This window comes from Pistacia vera, unplaced genomic scaffold (assembly GCF_008641045.1).
Source record: "Pistacia vera cultivar Batoury unplaced genomic scaffold, PisVer_v2 Contig790, whole genome shotgun sequence".
NCBI classification, from domain to species: Eukaryota; Viridiplantae; Streptophyta; class Magnoliopsida; order Sapindales; family Anacardiaceae; genus Pistacia; species Pistacia vera.
Window position 1 is genome coordinate 1 of NW_022196657.1, and position 19,212 is coordinate 19,212.

Consider the following 19,212-nt stretch of genomic DNA (forward strand, 5'->3'; position numbering starts at 1 on the left):
ATCAAGGATTCGTAGCATTTCCAAAATCAAGGAAAGAAGGCAAACATGCTTTAAATAATTCTCATGCATCCAAACATACAACCCAGCTAATTGTGCAACTCTAATCTTTCTCCAACCCATCATGCCTCACCGAGACTTTATACTTAACCCCTGCTTATTTCTTTAGATTGTCACATCACCTTTTTACGCCAATGCACACATTTGTGATGAATGCCCCCGATTACTCAGCAATGTCACAACACATAAAATGCTTTGCATACTCATAATTCAAACTATGGTTTGACGCAAAAGTAAACATGGGGCTCATGAATACTCCTGGTTACTAAGCAGCTTGAAACAGCGGAGTAGTTTATTCCAAAAAAAAAAAAAAAAAACAAATAAGCATAATTTATTTATTTCAAGACTGTATATATAGTTTTTTTTTTTTTTTCGTAGGGAGTGAAGACAAGGCTCAGCTAGTACACAACAGAGTTAAGTAATAAACCAGAATTTGCACAACCATCTAGAATTGCATACTCTTCAGCATTCCTAAAGATATGAGATGTTTGAATCCTTTCAATGACTTGATACTACCATTACTCCAAATGATTACAAAGTTCATCACAAAAAGCAATTTTTTTGGGGATATCACAAAGTTTCGCTTGGGATTATATCAAAAGCACAAGCATAATAACCACCATGCAACAAATACAAAATACAAACCAAAAACACACAAATAAACTAAACACTTCCTAAAAACAAACACACCAAACAAAAGAAACAGACCATTAACAATGCAACACAAACCAAACAACAATGCAACACAAATCAAATTGCCCACTCCCCCAAACTTAAAGAATGCAATGTCCTCAATGCATGAAAAACAAAAACAAAATAGAAAATATGGAAAATAAAAGATAGAAACTTCCCTGAGAAAGAAGAGATTTTTTTTTTTTTTTTTTTTCACATGGCCACGACTGTGTAAAATGACATGGGGTACCCCATGGTGAAGGCTGGACTCTGCAAGCTTTTTATCCTTTAACATGGCCACAGCTATGTAAAATGACACAAGGTAGCATGTGTTCTATTCTGCTCAAAATTGTCTTCTTCTTCTATCACTTAAGCTTCACCCAAACTTGTTCCTTGTTCCGACAATAACAAAACAAAAATTAAAACAAAATCAAACAACAGTAAAATAATTGTAGAAGAGAGAAAAGAGAAAAAAAAATTAGAGTTCTAATTTAGAGTCGTTAGCTTGACTTTCTCCGCTTTCTTTATTCAAGAAACTGGATGGACGCGGTGTTTGGATTGAACCGTCCTCCAACATAGTGCTTCAAACAGTGTCCATTAACTTTAAATGTTTCACCTGTTTTTCCATGGCGGATCTCAATTGCTCCAAAAAGTGTTACCTAAATTACCTCATATGGACCCGTCCATCTTGATTTCAGCTTTCCTGGGAAAAGACGAAGACGACTATTGTAAAGAAGAACTTGCTGTCCCGGCTTGAACTCATTTTTCACAATGTGCCTATCATGTCATCTCTCTATCTTCTCCTTGTACAAACTAGCACTCTTGTATGCCTAATGATGAAATTCATCTAGGTCACTCACCTGCAAAAGACGTTTAGCACCTGCACTTTGCACATCAAAATTCAAAAAATTAGTAGAACAATAAGCTTTGTGCTCTAATTCTACTAGCAGGTGACATGCTTTTCCAAATACTAACCTATAAGGTGACATACCTATAGGTGTTTTAAAGGCTGTCTTATATGCCCATAAAGCATCGTCTAACTTTGTTGCCCAATCTTTTCTAGAGGCACTGACGGTCTTTTCTAAAATTCGTTTTAGCTCTCTATTAGAGACCTCTACTTGACCACTGGTTTGGGCATGGTAGGGAGTGGCTACCTTGTGTGTGACTCCATATTTCTTTAAAAGTACATTAAATTGGTGATTACAAAAATGCTTCCCACCATCACTAATGATTGCCCTAGGAGTTCCATATCTAGTGAAAATATTCCGCCTAAGGAATTTGAGTATTGTTCTAGAATCATTAGTTTTGGTGGCAATTGCCTCCACCCATTTAGAAACGTAATCTACTGCCACAAGTATAAAAGTGTTTCCATACGATGATGGAAACGGTCCCATGAAATCAATACCCCAAATATCAAAAATTTCACATACCAATATATTATTTAAAGACATCTCATCTTTCTTAGAATTATTACCTGTTCTTTGGCAACGATCACAAGAGGATACATACCTTTGAGCATCTCGAAACACAGTGGGCCAATAAAAACCTGATTGCAACACCTTTGTCGTTTTGCGATTCGCTCTGAAATGCCCTCCGATTTCTCTATCATGGCAATGACTCAATTCTTCGTCATTTAGTCTTAAGATTAATTTTCCTTGTTGCATGTCTATCAGAGCATGAGCTGTCGCCAAAAATGGACGTCCCAAAATTAGAGGCACCTCTGGTCCTCCTCCATATCAAGAACTACGATGTCCACTGGAAAGATAAATTTATCGACCTTTAACAAAATGTCTTCAACAATGCCTTTAGGTCGTTTGATTGATCTATCAGCAAGCTGGAGCTACATGTTCGTCTCTTTCACTTCTCCAAGTCCTAGCTTCCTGAAAATTGATAAAGGCATTAAATTAATACTAGCACCTAAATCACACAATGCTTTATCAAAGAATGAATCTCTTAATGCACAAGGCATAGTAAAACTCCCTGGATCTCTCAGTTTAGGAGGTAATTTATTTTGCAGTATGGCACTGTATTCTTCAGTGAGCATAACTGTTCCATGCTCCTCGATCTTCCACTTGTTAGAAATGATGTCTTTTAAGAACTTTGCATAGCTAGGCATCTGCGCTAAGGCTTCAGCAAATGGAATATTTATTTGTAATTTCTTAAAGACCTCTAAAAATTTTGAAAATTGTTGATCTAGTTTATCCTTTCTAACTCTATCGGGATAAGGAAATTTAGATACATCTTTTTCAACAACAATAGAATCATAATTTGACGTACCTTTTCCTTTACCTCTTGCAATTTCCTTTATCTTAGTCTTTGTCTCTTTTTTCTGAATTCGCTTTCTTTTCTTCAATAGAGATCGGTAACTCAGCTTTACTTTCCACCTTCTTTTGTGATGCTTCTTCACCAATCACCTTTCCATTCCCTCAAGGTTATGGCCTTACATTGCTCTTTTAGGTTCTTTTATGTGTCACTCGGTAAATGCCCTTGCTGTCTACCTGAAATGATATTAGCCAACTGGCCAATTTGAGCTTCTAAATTCTTTATGGAAGCCTCTTGATTCTGAATTCTTGTCTCTGTAGTACTCAAGAACTTCGCCATCATCTCCTCTAAATTTGATTTCTTCTCTTGAGATTGAAAAGCTGGTGGTGGAGTGGAGGCTTCACTTGATTGTTGTTACTCCAAGAGAAATTTGGGTGATTCCTCCACCCTGGATTATATGTTTCACTGTATGGATTATTATTAGGCTTGGGAAAATTTGAAAGATAGTTAGCTTGATCAAGCATAGAATTAACAACAAACATGTTACCTGATTGACGCTCATGGTTAGGGTGATCTTTGCCACAAAATCACATATAGAAGCCACTATTGCAGGTTTTTGCATTTGAAGTCCATTAATCTTCTTATTTAATGCCTGCATTTATGCTGCCAAAGCTGTGATAGCATTTATGTTATGAACACCTGACGTTCTTCTTACAGGCAACCTCTCTATCGGCCATTGATAAGAGTTTGAAGCCATTTCCTCCAACAATTCATAAGCTTGTTCTGGTGTCTTCTTACCTAAATTACCACCCGCAGCAGCATTGATCATATTCTGAACTTCACCATTAAGACCATTATAGAACATCTGGACTTGCAGCCAAACTGGTAATTCATGGTGGGGACATCTGCGGAGCATGTCCTTGAACCTTTCCCATGCTTCGTACGTATAATGATTCTGTATCCACCTGCACAAACATAGTAATATCATTACATAACTGTGCAGTCTTTGCAGGAGGAAAATACCTACTCAGGAATTTTTGTGTCATCTGCTCCCAGGTTGCAATCGAGCCTGCTGGTAAGGAGGTCAACCAACTTTTAGCTTTGTCTCTTAATGAAAAAGGGAACAATCTTAGTCTTATAGCTTCATCAAAAACTCCATTGTGTTTAAAAGTATCACAAATCTCCAGGAAATTTGCAATATGTAAGTTGGGATCTTCATGTGCCAAACCACCAAACTACACTGACTGTTGAATCGTCTGGATGATTGCTGGCTTTATCTCAAAGGTGTTGGCATTGATCACTGGTCGTCAAATACTCGATGTCGCTCCATTATTTGGGTAGAGTACTTGTTTAGTGTACGAGTTGCTGGTGGTGTTCCATTATTTGGGTTATCGTGATCAGCCGTGATCTCCCTTTTGATTGCTCTCTTTCTTGCGTGAAAAGTGCGCTCTATCTTAGGATCAAATGCTAGTAAAATCTTTCCAGAAGCTCTGGTCATACACTGGCAGAAACACCTATTGGTTTCCAATAAAAAAACAAACAAAATAAAAAAAAAAATCTCAAAGTAACAGGTAATCTTAAAATAATCACAAACAATCTGATGATCCCCGGCAACGGCGCCAAAAACTTAATGCGACTAAATCAACCTTAGCAAGTGCACTAATCGTGTTCAAGTCATAAAGTGATGAGTTGAGTATCGTCCCACAAAGATCAAAGTAATTATTCGTAATTACCTAAAACGAAAGTTTAGAGTGTAAAACTAATGGATTAAAAATAACTAAATTGAACAAATAAACTATGTGAAGAACTTTGTAGTATTAATGAAGTTAGGGAACAGATTTCCCCCTAATTATGCTTGACAACTACTTTTAACACCTGTTTGTGCTATGAATTGGTAGGATTCTTCTAAGGCCAATTATCCTTATTTAGGCATAATATTCAACTTAATACAGATCCCTATTCGGTTACTCTGAAATTAAGAAGCATAAATTCATCAATCCCTTACGACTAATTCGCCCTATTAGGTTATGAATTAGATGGACCACAAATTAATCCTAGAATCTCTATTCGATTACTTCTAGTTTTAATACGCTGTGCAATGTTATTCCCATAGAACAATTATGAATATGAATTAAGCAATAAACCCTAACTTCTCTATTCGAAACATCATCAAGGTAATTGAATCAATCCAACATTCATAAAGCATTAAACCTAAACTCTTGCACAAATTCATAAACATAAATCTGGTATTAAGAATAAAAATTGTTCAAAACATAATTAGGGTTCCATCCTCCCCTAACAAAAGAGATTTACTCCATCCCAAGAACAAAGAAAGAAATAGAGAAGAAAGAAAACATAATCAGACTTAAAAATAAATAAAAAAACAAACTCTTAAATCTGATCTTCAGTCTTCAAGCCCCAAGAATGTGTCTTCTCCTCTAAAAAATATGCAAAATTCGTCCCTTGACAACTAATCTCAATTATACTTAAATACCCAAAACAATCTTAAGTGAAAAAGGAAAGAAAAACTGATAAAAAGCCCTAATAGTTTCCGTCACAACCCTGGCCGTGGCCAAATTTAAGTCACCATAGCCTAGGTCGTGGTGCTTTCTGGTCTCTTTGTTTTATCTTTGTTCCACCACCATGGCCATGATGAACTACCAAGGCATGGCCGTGGCCTTCAAGAATGTTAGGTAATCTCAACTTCTTCAAGCTTTAAGTCCCAATTTCATTCCAATACTCTAATCTACTCAATCAAAGCCTGAAAAACACAAAAGTTATCCAAATCAATAGGTAACCATTCATATCTTAAACTTAACAAAAGCAAACATCAAAACAAAGGAAACAAATGAGAAGTTAACTAAACTAACATCAAAACAACCCTAAAAGCACTCAAATTATACAACTTATCAAAACACGCTTTAAAAATGCCATTTGATGTAGATTGCAAAGAATATAGTGTTTCGAGTTTACCCCATAGTGCAAGAGGAGTCTCCAAGCCGTCCACCTTCCTTAGTACATTATCAAAGAGATTTATCACGATCAGATTGTATGCTTCCTCATCTACTTCTGCCTTTTTCTTTAATTTTTCTTCTGGTCACTTCTCTATGTTCTTTTCCAATGCAACAACTACCTTGTTGTGGGAAAGCAGTGCTTTCATCTTCTTTTTCCAGCTATTGAAGTCGATTTTCCCGTCATATTGTGTAATCTCCATCCGTATGGTAGACATTGTGTGAAGTTTGGTAAAGATATCAAGAATAAACCAAATTAACCCTAGAAATCGAAATTGATTTCTAATTTTGGAGAATTGACAACTTGGTTTGATAAGATTAAAGACTCTATAGTACAACAAGGCAATTAGACACAAAACCCCCAAATTTCAATGAACCCGAGATTTCAAGAAACCTACCCAATTGAACAATTAACACCTCAAATTTCAGATTTAAGAACTTAAACTAATCAATCGAGAAACCCCCAATTTTTTATGAACCCCAGATTTCAAGAAACCCACAGATCGAAGAAAAAACGAAGAACCTTAGAAATTCAAGCTCTGATACCACTGTTATGATCCAAGCCTAATAATCAATCTCCCAATACCAATCAATCACACAGCTAAAACAATACACACAAACACAATTAAGAACAAACACAAGGTTTTCATCATGGTTCATCTATCCAAGATTGGATAGACTACATCCACGCTGGGCTCCAGAATAATTTGGGGCTCACTACACCAGTCAATAAGAACACTAGTTTTACAAGAATCAAACAAACAAGATCTCACGGTTGCTCACAACCACAAAACCCAACCGTAACTCCTACTTGGAGAAACTCTATTCTATAATTCTTGAGAGAACAAAACCCCTCACTGAATGATTGACTACCCAGTCACTCAAATACAGAAGTTACACACTAATTTTACCTAGAAAATGAACAGAAACTAGAAATCAATATTTGCTTGATAAAGAAGAACTCTCTCTTGTGTTGAATCTGAATTTTCAACTCCTTATATATCGTTGACTTGATTTGTTAATCTCAACCATTGGATCACTCTTGACATCAAATATCATCATTCTCCCAAGTAGCTTAAAAATGGCAACACATGACTTATCCCATGCGACACCATGTCAAGGCTTCACATTTAACACTTTCTCTATAATGTTCCTAACTAAAGCAATTTGTAGCGTGTCTTTGTCTTTGAAAATGTCCATAACACACAATCCGTTAACTCCCCTAGCCGAACCATCTGTGATGACAATCGACAGATCTTTAATGAAAAGGTAAGCAATGTAATTGATCAAGAGCATTCCGAGGCAAAACTTGTTTTATTGGTTCTGGTGTGGCATTCAAAGTAGTGGGAATGGATATGGTTTGGGGTTCCTGTGTGACATTGTGAGTAGTTGAAATGGATTCATTTATGGGTTTCAGTATGACATTCAAGGGTGTGTTTGTTTTATTATTTTGGGGAGGATTTTTTGAAAAAGTTGAGTTAGGTGGTTATTACGAGATAGGATTTAAAAATTAACAAAAACGCCCCCTAGGTTTGTTAATTTACTAAACACCCGTACAATAAAACATTAAAAATTAACAAGAACACCCCCACCCACCCATTAAAAGCTGGCAGCCGGCCACCACCATCGGAGGGTGGCCGACAGTCGCCGTAATGGTGCACGACTGGCTGGATCTGGTCAGTCGTGCGCCGATATGGCCTATTTTGTTAGCAACTAATCGGATATACGCAACTGAAAAATCAGATTTTAAAACCAAACTGATTATTGGCTTAATCCCAAAATTTGGATATAGATTATAATGTTTACATGTTAATAATCAAATATGTATGAAAATCAATATAACAATAAATCCATACAGGTTCATATTTACTTATGTATGTTTGGAGGCTCCTTCAAACATCTCTGATTTGATTTCACTACTCAATTCAAAGTAGAACTGCACCAACATTGATCCACATGAAGATAATCTGGAGAACCGACAAGTGTTTTGCTAGAACAAGTGAAGGCTTCAAGAATCAAACAAAATCAAAGAATAAAAATTCTTTGATTTACTCTATGGAAACGTGAGAGGGAGAGTGAAGGTAGCTAGGGTTTTTTGTTTAATTCAATCAATGAATTAATATTATGATATGTTTTAATTAAGTTTCACTTATATAGTGTCACTTAATTAAAACCCTAATCCCAATAGGAATAGGAATAGCCATGGATTCTCAAGTTAATCCATCCTTGCAACCAAACACCCCTTTATGGTATTTTAATTTTATATAATAATAATAATTATTAAAATCAATTAATATATTAACATTTTATTAATAATAATTCATTTAAATATATACGCACATATATTTAAGTATAATCTCACTAATTTTAATTTTAATATTAAAATTAAATATAGGCAATAACCTCAGCAAATTTAATTGCAATGTGAGATTACCAAAATATCCTTTCGTCCTAAAAGACAAAAATACCCCTTTCACAAACTAATTCTTAAATTATCTTCTAAGTGTGTGGGCATGTAGGCTCCTTATCATATCGGTAGTGAGTAGTATCGCAAGTAACACCAATTAATCGTCTCACTATACATAGACCAAGATTGGCCCCTAGTGAGACATCATGGCCACTCGATAGATTCAGATTCAGCAAAACAGTTATCTATCAATGATATGGTTACCATACAATCAAATCTTTTCATCATACGTTATCTCATCGAGGCTGAGGTACAGAAATACTGTCAATCTCAGTTATTCTCGATATCTTTGTATTTAGTTACTGGACCAATGACTAGATTAATAAATTGGATTGAGCAACAAGTCAATCTCACTATGGCCACAGATTTGGTATCATTGGCATTTATTTAATTTCACAATGAGATAACTTCTCTCATACTCGAGATTGATAAATCCTTTGTCGATCCACCATAGTCTTGATACACTCCTCGATGTAGCAAATCACTATTGTATTAATAGCTGTAAATAGAACTACGTTAGGCTAGTGTCAAACTACACCAATCGGTGCACAAGACGCTCTAGTAATCTCAAGTCTAAAGATCACATGCACTGCCATTCGTTAGAGGATCTATTTCATAGACACTGGGGTTACCATCCATATGGAATCCTCTAGTGGGTCTGTCTAGTGAACTTGCCTAAAACAAGCACCCATGCGTTGTACCAGGTTGTCGACAAACAACCTTGACAAGTGAGATCAATCATTGTCTTTCGACAGAGTCATTCAACACTATGATAGTCTTACCATATTATTTGTGTCTTTGGTCAGAATAATATTGGGGCTACGGATAATTCTAGAATGGCCACCATATGTAATCACAATGTTCTCACTATCAAGATTTGAAACACTTGATATCCTCGTCACGGTGCTACCATCCTAAGGACATATATCATTACATATAACTATGATTTACACGATATAGAAAAATATGCCTTTTATTGATAAATAAACATTATTACAAGGAGTCAATTTTACAATAATTGATTGGCTCTAAGGCACCTATTCTAACATTTTTCGATCAGATCCACAGTGGATCTGGCCGAAAAAGGCCAGATCTATGGCCAAATCTGGCCACATTTGATGGTCAACGATGGCCAAAGATATGGCTGAATTTTTGTGGGCAAAAAAATCATTAAATGATAAGGCAAAACGACGTTGTTTTGGTGGGGTTTGACTAAAATTAAAGGAAATCTCCTTCTCCTCTTCCTCAGTTCTCTCTTCGATAGTCTTCATCTCTTCTTCAAATCTTCAACAATTCAACTATCAACTATCTTCATCTCTTGACTCTTTGAGTCTTGATCTCTTCTTCTCCTCTTTTTAACTCTCTTCTCCAAGCTTTAAGTCCAATACTTCAACTCTTCAACTCTTCAAGCCTCAAGCTACACACTTCTTCTCTTCTTTTTTTAACTCTCTTTGAATCTCGTATGTTGGTGATTTGCTTGTGTTTGTGTTGGTGTGTGAGTAGTAATAGTAGGGGCGGGTGGATTGATGGATTTGTTATGTTGGTGGATTGATAGATTTGTTTGAAACATCTTTGATGAAATGCTTATGAGAGTTATATTTGGTATCTGTTTTAAGATAATATTCCATTTAGTTTTGTTGTTTTGTATTGTATGGGTCAAAATGAAAAGACTAAAGATCATCTGTGAAAGCAAAAGGTAAAGGCAAAACTGCAAAAGAAAAGCATGAATTCATAAAAATAATAATGTTGGGCTTGGATTTGGAATTGCCAAATACTTAAAGAAGAAGAAAAACACAACAAACCATCAGCTTGCAACCTTTGATTAATTTATCTCTGATGGGTCCAACACCACTTGCAAATTGTAAACTCATGTGCATTCTGTCATGTTTTTAGATTTCATAACACTATTATTATTTGACCTTTGAATGTACTGTCCAATTAAATTCAGAACATAAAATTCAGAAAATAAAACAACTATACTAATTGGAATCCAAATTTTGTATGTATAGCTATAAAATTACGGATAAAAATACTAGTCTTAGTTACTGTTCAAAGTATACTTTAAATGGAAAGGAAAATAAATTGTAGGGTCGACGACAATGGATTATTTAAATCAGGATGTTTTGAAAAGTGCTAAACCAGATTTCTATTGCCGTATTTTTCAAAACGTGTTATTGACAATGTGCCGTATTAAACCCGTATATTCGTACCGTATTTTTCCCGTACCTGAATTTTATGGCCAAATTTTTACAAACGTATTTTTCACCATTTGCGATCATATCCATAAAATCTCGTACCCTTTTTTTGCCGTACCCGTATTTACTAACTAGGGTACTATGGGAGTTAGGCATCAAGTAGGTTTTATTTAATTCATAGTGGGATTTTTTTTTTCTTTTTTCATTAAAGGTTTTTTTTAAAGGATATCAGTTACAAAACTTAAATATTCCTAATTCTTTTCAATTCTATAAGGCCCATTTGTTTAGACCTCTTGACATTTCATTTGTTTTAACTTTCCTATAAATGTCTAATTGTAACAAAGTTTTCATTCCTTTTCCATATTACCAAAAAAAAAAAAAAAAAAAAAAAAATGTAGAAAGAAATAAAAGTTTCCTTTAAGCTTCACCAACTTTCCAGGTAACCTTTTCTTCATTTTTAACATTGCACAATCTTTTGCCTCTCTCTAACACAAGTATGCGTGCTATTAAGCCCTCTCTATTCTCTTTCATAACAAACCAAAGCACATTTTTTCTATTTTGAATGACCCTGCAATCAGTATAATATACATTATAATCTATGTGATTTGCTAAAATAAAAAAGAGTAAAAAATAGTACTAAAAGCAAATTCGTGTGACCTAAATCAAGTTAGTGTGAAATTTTCATACTAATTGGGAAACAAAAGGCAGTTCGTATGAAATTTTCACACTAACTAGTAAACAAGAAATAGTTTGTGTGAAGTTTTTCCAATTTGTATGAAACTTTCGCGCTAACTGGATCATATTTTAACGTATGATCTAGTTTGTGTGATGGTTTACATGAGTTGGAAAATTTTCACACTAACTAACTGCTCTCTCCGTTTTCCTACTTCAATTTACCACATGCACCCCATTTGCATAATTTTAACAATATCAAAATCAAATATACGATAAATGAACATCAATAATAGTTATATGTACAGAAATCCAGCAAAACATTAGTATATATCATCATGACAATCAATGAGGTTTGCTCCCTTCCTTGAGTTTTTAAGTTCAAACTTTGGGACCACCTACCACAGTAACACCAACTAACTTATCACAAAAAAGAAAATTGTGTGAAACTTAAAAAATTTATACAAATCAATGATCTTATCTCAATATAGTGTTTACATGTTTTAAATGATAGATGTTTAACTAATTTTGAGTGATGTTTACGAATTGAAATGTGGATAAATTTGTGAATAGTGGTGTTGAAATGGGTAAGAGGATTTTGACCATTAATTAAATGGTTTGGATTCAAAGGTATAGACATTCAAAAGTTGATTATTTTTGTATAACCCCCAATTTTTTATCATTTAATTAATAACCATGTTTGTATTTCCTCTAATCATTTGGCTTAATAGGAAAACTATTTTCTTGCTTTTGGCCAAGACTTTATGGAAGTCATGTTAAATGTTGAGACAAACAAGTTGTTCAAATGATAATTGAGATATAAACTCGTATTATATAAATAAAAATATAACATTAAATTCAATAAATATTTGACTCTAAAAAGTTTCATTTATCAATTCTTTCACTATTATATCTTTAAGTTTTTCTTTCATTCTCTTAAAACTTATTTTCTCCATATTTTTTTCTTCAAAAACTCTTTCATTCTCTTTATCTTTTTACTTTGACTTTCCTTTCTTTTTATTTTTTCTTTCATTCTCTCTAATTTTTTTTTCTCAAACTCCATTTTTTTCGTGGAAACTTCAACACAAACAATTGTTAACTTCCTCTCTCATCACTGCCTTCCATGCCCAAAAAAAAAAACCCAGTATTTCAGGGGGGCTTTTTATTAAAAGACCATATCAAGTTCAAATTTAATTAAAAGGCTATGAAGTTTTAAAGTGTTAACTAAATAGCCTTATTATTGATTAAGAGTAATTAAACATGATTAGTACTTAATTAGGATTAATGAGGTATTGTGTAATCTTTTATAATATTTCCTCCAAAAACCTGAACATGTTGCAAACAAACCCAAACACCTTCTTCTTACTCCACCATTAACTCTTTCTTCTTACTCCACCATTAACTCCTTCTTCTTCCTCCGCCATTAACACCTTCTTCTTACTCCACCATTAACACCTTCTTCTTACTCCACCATTAACTCTTTCTTCTTCCTCCACCATTAACACCTTCTTCTTCCTCCACCATTAACATCTTCTCCACCAAAGATCCACCTCCTCCTCCTCCTGGCATTTCATCTAGGTATGTGTATATCCTCTTTACATTTTATATTTCAATTTACAAAGATTTAATGATGGATTGGGTTGAAGTTATGATTTTGGTTTTGTTGTTTAGATTGTTGGGTTGTGTTTGATGTAATGCGAGTTGAAAGGAGTGAAATTTGTTAATTATTTCTTGCATTGTGGGTGGTTGAGGGTGGTAGCACCGATTGTAGGTGAACATGATTGAAAATGTGTTCTGGATCATTAAGCGATCCATCAGACCCAGAACACATTTTCAGTCATATTTACCTACTATCAGTGCTACCACCCCAACCACCCACAATTAAGCGATTTAGTATGTCTGTACAATGCAGCAGATCGCTTAAGCGATGAGGTATATGGCATAAGATTGCTTAAATGATCTACTATAAGTCTGGTATATGGCAACATATCACTTAAGTGATAAGATATATTGCAGAAGATTGCTTAAGCGCTCAGGCTTATTTATACCAAATCGCTTAAGCGATATAATGGATCACTTAAGTGATCTAGTAAGTGATATATGATGCGTTGAATCTACAACATGCAATGTTTAGCAAGTGCACTAGTCGCAAAAAGTAATAAAGTGATAAGTAGAGTATCGTTCCCACGAGGATTGCGTGTTAAGCACTAATTTTCCTAGTATTGTATCAAGTTGGAGCAACGAAAAATGGTTGGATTTGCGAGAGACAATTAAGCTAAGATAAAAACAAAACTCACTACGTAATTTAAAATCTAAAAAATGAAAACAATATTAATTCAAGAAAAATATCAATTAAGACAAAGCGGTTAGGGTTTTGACTTCACTAGGATTTTATGAATTAATCTACGAATTCTGTTACTTCTACATTCACATGCACGGATTATAAATTGGACACCCTAACATGTAAAACATACCTTCTCAGGCTATGTTTTCCTACTTATCCCTATTAAGCTTTCGGACCCAAAAAATTGAAGGTTAATAGTTCCAAGTCCGTTAAGCTAAATGGAATCCTAAATTGATTTCATTGATTCTCAAAGCTATCTCTAGCGTTCAATACATCAATGACAATTACCCTAAGAAGCTAATACATGATTCACTTCTCAGTCTCATCATGCTCAACAAAGTAATTTCAATAAAAACAAGAGTAATTACACAATCCATGCAATAGAATGTAAAAAGCAACATCAATTTATTGATTAGACATTAAAATCCCAATTACATCAAAACCCTAACCCAAAAGTGAGTTAGTTCATACTAAAATTAAAGCAAATCAAAATAAAAGTTGTAAACAAAGAATTCAACATGATGGAATAATGAAAAGAGAGTGAATCTTCCTTATTTGATGAACCCAAAACGTCCAATCTTCAGTTTCTCTCCTTTTTTTCCAAAACAAAGTCGAACCCTTTACAAAATAACTAAGTCCCACTTATATAGTCGGTCCCAAAACCCTAAGACTCTCGCATAAAAATTAAAACGCACAGTTTTAATAACTGAAAATTGCAGACTTCGCCACGACATCGAGTTCGCTTCTAATTCACTATCTGACCCGAGAGTTTATCACCACGACGAAGAAAGAACTTCGCCGTGGTGAACTTTTCTAAAATTACGAAAATACCCTCCGCTTGCTTACTTGCTTGAATCTTCAATCTTTAATCATCTCCAATAGGAACAAGCTTCATAGTGCTTCGAATCCGCATCAGAACTTCCCTGAATCCTGAGATTCGCTTGCTTCTGGGTCTAGAAACTCAATTCCGCTCAATCTTTGCTCTAACTGCACGTTTTGGCGTGAAACATAAAATATATGAAATTAAGTTGCAATTCAGGCACAAACAAAAGAAGAAGTATCCAAAATCCGACCAAAAAGCCTATAAAACAGTATAATCCTAGGATTATCAAATACCCTCAAACTTAAGACATGCTCGTCCTCGAGCATCAGGTACAAAATTCGACTAAAAAAGAACAACTAACAAACAGAAAAAGACAACAAAATTGAAAATGAAATGAGAGAATTTAGAATCAAAATCAAACACAAAGAATTGCCTAGAATTTATACAAGTCTAAAAAATTGTTGAAACATTATTACTGGAAAATGCTTAAAACTTCAAGAAGTTATAAGTTGATTGACTATCTTTCTCTATCGGCCTCCTGAGTAGGTAATCCCCACTTCAGTCCACCTTCCGACTTCCCGAATTACTTTATGCAGAAATGCAAAGTTTATCAAATGGTGGTAGACTCCATAAGCCTAAGTATCGAACTGCTCTCCACTAATATGGACTAGACATCACTAAGGATCAAAAGGTCTTTACAAGCTTGTAACGTTAGGCTCAGTTAGTGTGCTCCAAAGAAAAGGATAAGATAAACAAAGTAAGAGAACTTGGTTTTCTTCATGCAAACACTAAGAGCTATATCAATCTTCGCTTTCTTTCTCCACCACCAATCAAAATGTCAACCATTTTATAACCCTCAAACATGTGCAATTCTTATTTTTGATTCTGAATTGAAACTCTCAAATTTCATCATTTTTTTTTAAAAACAACATCAATTTATTGAGGTCAATTACCCCTTATTCTTGCCCTTTTTGCGACCCCCAAACTTATTATTTTGATTCGTCAAAATCTCACACAACTCTCCAAGCTTTTTTTTTTTTTTTTTTTTTTTTTTTGGGTATGTCTGCATTAGGTCCAGAATTCTCTTAAAGGTTGTGAAACGTGTTTAGGGTGAAAGGTTTGGGCATTTTTGGTTGCACAAGAAGAATATGACAGTGATAATCTCATAAGGCTCAAACGGGTGACTAGGGGAAAATTTATTCATGGTCGGCTGGAAAGGCTCAAACGTTCCAAAAATTTGCCTAAATCATTTCCTCAATAATGTCTATTCCTACAATTTTGCCTCAAGCACTTCTCAACTAGGTTCTAGAGTCCACCAACATTATCAAGACTTCACCTAACCACCAAAAATGTTTCTGAGCATGCCGAAATAATGAAAATGGTGGTTGAACCACTCAACAAATCTCTAGAAAGGAAAAGTTAATCAACCAACCTAAACTTGAAGCAATGCTTAACATTTTCCATAAATAAAATCTCAACAATCGTATTCTTATCATAGACTTATGCAATTCATCATTGGCAACAACAATACAAAACATAAAAACAAACTAAACACAAAACAAAATTTTAAATTTTCCTACCCCCAAACTTAAAATGACATTGTCCCCAATGTCACATCATGCACATCTCAGGAATAGAAAAACATAATTAAAGGGTACGGGATATTTCCCTGATTAATCCGTGAAGGTTGATTTTCGTTCAACATCATATACACATTCCTTGGCTTCCTCATCAGCATCATCTGTAAAACAAATGAAAATCTATGGTGCCCACTGTGTTAGAAATCTCCACTAAATAATACGAAAAAATTATAACTTAATCTCACCCTTAACAAACTAAACTAGAAAATTCAAACAACAATTAACAATCTAACAAAGGAAAATTGGTTCCAATGTACAAAACAAAAACAAAAACAAAAACAAAAACAAAAACAAAAAATACAAAAACAAGTGTTTCAGGCTTCATTCGTCGTCTTCATCTTCTCCTGCGACGTCATCATCTTCTTCCTCCTCTTGCCAATCTTGCCATTGGAAGTTTGAAACATCAATGCCCAGATTGGTGCAGCAGTTGTATTGCATCTCGTACAACATTCGGGTCTGCCCTGCCATCCAATCTTGATGTCGTTCCATCATGTTCACCTTGTCCAAAATTTGTTGCAATAGCTCCCTTGTCGTGGATGTTGAACTAGATGTTGTGGTCAATGTTGTGGTCGTTGTTGTGGTTCTTCGTCTTTTAGAGCCAGAGCTGGTTCCTTCATTGGGAGGACGCTCTAGGAGCTTGAAATAATAGCTTTGATCGAGGAGTGGGGCAGGATGAAGAAGTGGTTCATCATCTGCCTTCTTTACTCCCGCTCGAGTGTAAATCTCAGTGTGAGATGTGGGAAGGCAGAACTCCCCCGCCCTGGTTTAGCTGCATGTCGTATACTCTCCATTATTATATTCCCCACATCTATTTTCTTTCTAGTGGCAATGGCATAAAGTAAGACTGCTCGCTCAAACACCACTGTACTGTAGTGCGTTTCTGGGACCATCCGCGTACAGACAAAGTACTACCACAATCTAGCCATGGGAAGCAAATTAGTTCCTTTTATGCTTCTTCTCCCCTTCTTCGAAATTTCCCAAGATGTACCCGGCTTTGCAATTACCTTAAGAATCTCCTCCTAGTTAATCTCCTTCTTTTTGAATTCTACATACTCATCATAGTCAATTGGATCAATCTTGTAGAATTCATTGATAATCGTTGCACTAATTTGCACCTTAATACCCCTCACATACACATGCCCGGGCTCACACTCAGGAAAGTTTGCATAAAACTCTCTTACTATTGGCTCTATGGCTAAGTGCTCCGGTTCACGCAGAAAGATATCCCATCCTCTCCTTTGAATCCAAGCTTCTCTGTTGACTGTGGTCAATCCTCTCTCAGCAATAAAACCTTTGTCTTTTCTTTTAATTGCGCCTTTGTAATGCTGCCTAGATTTCTCATTCACAAATCTATTGTCGACATGTTTTCCTTCACCCCTGGGAACCGTTTTGAGTGGCATTTCGGCTTTCAATAATGATCACCCAAATCTACCCCTAAACTTAGTGATTCAACTCAACAATTCAACACTAAAGCACACTTCAAAACCCACAATCAATTCCTCAATTCACCCTAAGGTTTTGAAACTTACACTTACACCCCAAAACTTCTAATCTTCCAAATGCACTCAAACAACTTCAATATCATAAAACCAACTTCCTCAACACAAAACAAATCAAACTCAACACTTCTTAAATAAAAATCACTCCACAATTCGCATCAAAATCCACAACTCAAGAAATTCATCAATTTCTCAAACTTAAAGCATTAAAAATCGCAATTGATCTAATTTAAGGTTAGAGGACTTGAAATCTTACCACAGCCACAACGAATTCACCTCCAATTTCACAAATTTCTGCCCAACTCGCAAGATCCCCAAATTTTAGAAAACCTAGGGTTTCCAAAATTTGCTTCAATACTTTGCAAAATCCTTGAAAAAGTAAGGTGATTTAGTGTTTATGAGGGTTAAAGAGTGGAGTAGTGGAAAGAAAATTCACTAGAAAACTCTGGGTTGAAGGTGGAAATGTTTGGTTCATGGAAGTTTTTGGAAGTTTTCGCGAAAAATGAAGAGTCATCGCGAGTTTATATAGAAAGCAGACTTCGCCGCGGCGAAGTTCTTGATTCATTTGTGCAATACACTCGATGCCACGGCGAAGAAAATTTCTCGCCGCAGCGAACTTTGGTAGTGAGTACAACGCATGACGAAGAATAAACTTTGCTGTGGCGAAATCTGGAATTCCATTAAGTCCAATTTTGGGCAGTGTGTACAATGCCGCGGCGAAGAATAAACTTCGTCGCGGCAAAATCTGGAGAATTCCAATACTTGCCACATTTTGATCATCCACTTGAAACACCAAAAACAAACGAAATTAAACTATCTCCTAAGTCATAAAACATATAAACAAATTTAAAACAACTAAAAAAAAATGAGAACACTTGGGTTGCCTCCCAAGAAGCGCTTGTTTATAGTCAGAAGCTCGACTTTCTCAAGTCCTTATTCTGGAATGTCGAGTTTGATAGATAGTGACTTGCAACTCAACGCCCCATCAATGTATGGCTTCAATTGCTGCCCATTAACCTTAAATGTCCCCTTTTCTTCATGTGAAATCTCCACAGCCCCATATGGGTAGACTTCTGTAACTATGAAGGGTCCGAACCATCTAGACTTAAGTTTTCCAAGAAAAAGCCTAAGTCTAGAATTGTACAACAAAACCTTCTGACCCACTTCAAAGTTTTTCTTCGTGATATGCTTGTTATGCCACATCTTGCTCTTTTCTTTGTAAATACGGGCATTCTCATAAGCTTCATGATGAAACTCATCAAGTGCATTCAATTTCAGCATCCTTTCCTCCCCAGCAGCTTGTAAATCCATGTTTAGCTGCTTGACTGCCCAATATGCCTTATGCTCAAGTTCCACTGGCAAGTGACATGCCTTCCCATATACCAACCGGAATGGAGACATACCAATTGGAGTCTTGAATGCAGTGCGGTATGCCCATAATGCATCATCTAGCTTCCGTGACCAATCCTTCCTAGACGCGTTAACTGTCTTTTCTAAAATTCTTTTTAGCTCTCTGTTCGACAGTTCCACTTGCCCACTGGTTTGAGGATGGTATGGTGTAGCCACTCTA

General features: G+C 35.4%; 1 non-coding gene across 1 annotated transcript; it reads left to right on the forward strand.

The window, feature by feature from the left end:
- The first annotated feature begins 3,878 nt into the window (after positions 1–3,878).
- LOC116116961 lies at positions 3,879–3,988 on the forward strand. Its single transcript, XR_004125908.1, has one exon. It is a non-coding gene; the product is annotated as a small nucleolar RNA R71 (small nucleolar RNA).
- The last annotated feature ends 15,224 nt before the right edge of the window (positions 3,989–19,212 follow it).